The sequence below is a fragment of the Hemitrygon akajei genome, unplaced genomic scaffold, assembly GCF_048418815.1.
Source record: "Hemitrygon akajei unplaced genomic scaffold, sHemAka1.3 Scf000048, whole genome shotgun sequence".
NCBI classification, from domain to species: domain Eukaryota; kingdom Metazoa; phylum Chordata; class Chondrichthyes; order Myliobatiformes; family Dasyatidae; genus Hemitrygon; species Hemitrygon akajei.
Window position 1 is genome coordinate 6,405,028 of NW_027331934.1, and position 1,451 is coordinate 6,406,478.

The 1,451-nt window shown below is 43.6% G+C and overlaps 1 non-coding gene across 1 annotated transcript; it reads right to left on the reverse strand.

The window, feature by feature from the left end:
- Positions 1-647: 647 nt before the first annotated feature.
- On the reverse strand, positions 648-729 carry trnas-gcu (transfer RNA serine (anticodon GCU)). The gene has a single exon. It is a non-coding gene; the product is annotated as a tRNA-Ser (tRNA).
- Between the last annotated feature and the right edge of the window lie 722 nt (positions 730-1,451).

Here is a 1,451-nt window from a genome sequence, read left to right on the forward strand (position 1 = left end):
TATAGTGAACAGTTTGGCTCCCTGATGCAAAAGCGAATATGTTGGCATTGGAAGCGGTCCAGAGGACGTTCGCGAGAATGATCCCGGGAATTTCAAGGTGAAATATGAAGAGCGTTTAATGAGTTTGTACTCTCTGTAGTTTCGAAGAATGACGCGCTGATGCCATTGAAAATTGTCGATTATTGAAAGGCCTGGGTATAGTGGACATAGAGAGGATGCTGCTGGTCGTGGAGAAGTATAAGAAGAGAGGAAGCAACCCCAGAATATAAGGACGCCCATTTAGAACAGAGATAAGGAATGACTTCTGTAGCCAAATGGCTAGGAATTTGTGGAATTTATTGCCACAGATAGCCGTGGAGGCCGTCAATCGATGTATTAAAAGAGGTGATTGACAGTTCCATAATCAGTAAGAGGGTCACGTGTGACGAGGAGAAGGTAGGAGATTGGGGTTGAGAGGGATAATGTATCAGCCATTCCCGATGGTCCCAACGGTCTAATTCCTTTCCTAATGCTATTGTTTTATGGGCAAATTTGGAGACAAGTTCTAATTGTGAACATTATTTTTCATGACTCACAAAACAAACTATCTGGTAAACACTGTAGATCTGGATGTTTTCCAACCGATGGTTCCTCAGATAAAGAGGTCGCGACGAGGGTGGGATTCGAACCCACGCGCGCAGAGCACAATGGATTAGCAGTCCATCGCCTTAACCTCTAGGCCACATCGTCTGTTCTTCTGTCTCTTCTGTTCCAAAGTTATGAATTTCTTCACAGCACGTAAAATCTCCGCTTATGTTCTACACATTTGTTTTCAGATTCCACCTCTATTTAGTTTGCCTGTAATGCTTATGGAATTCATGGACATGGGGAAGGAAGGCTTACGGAGATAGATGCTAACCACAGCAAAAACAGAACTAGCTATTACTGGCATTTCAGCCGCTACCGCCGTGCTATGCCAGATTGATCGATTCAGTGCTCTGTAACTCCGAGAAACAGCGTGTTTCGAGCTGTACAGTGAGATAGCACTGTATCGAAGTAAATATACGTCTAGTGGCTTATTTATCATGTTGTCTGACTTCAAGAAAACGGATATTATAGTTAATTCTCATCCGGCTCCAAAATAAACTGCTTTTCGTGTATTGGCAATTGTAAGAATCCGATAGCTACTAAACTAGAGAAACACTGAAGCGCACCGAGCACTGCCTGAGGCAGCAGATCCCAATGTCCTAACCTTCACCGACACAAACGCAGGCCGGTCGGTTCTGGCGTCTGCAAGTGCTGGCTGAAATATAGAAGAAGACAGCACGCCTCTCTATCAATGACGAATTCATTTTATTGGACCATTTTCGTTTATTCCAATCCCAGAATATAAGACCGCCTCAAAAGTCTGTGGCGTGCGTCTTTACGGATGGCTTTTTTTGGTAAGAGAAACAGTGAAACAGAATATTACA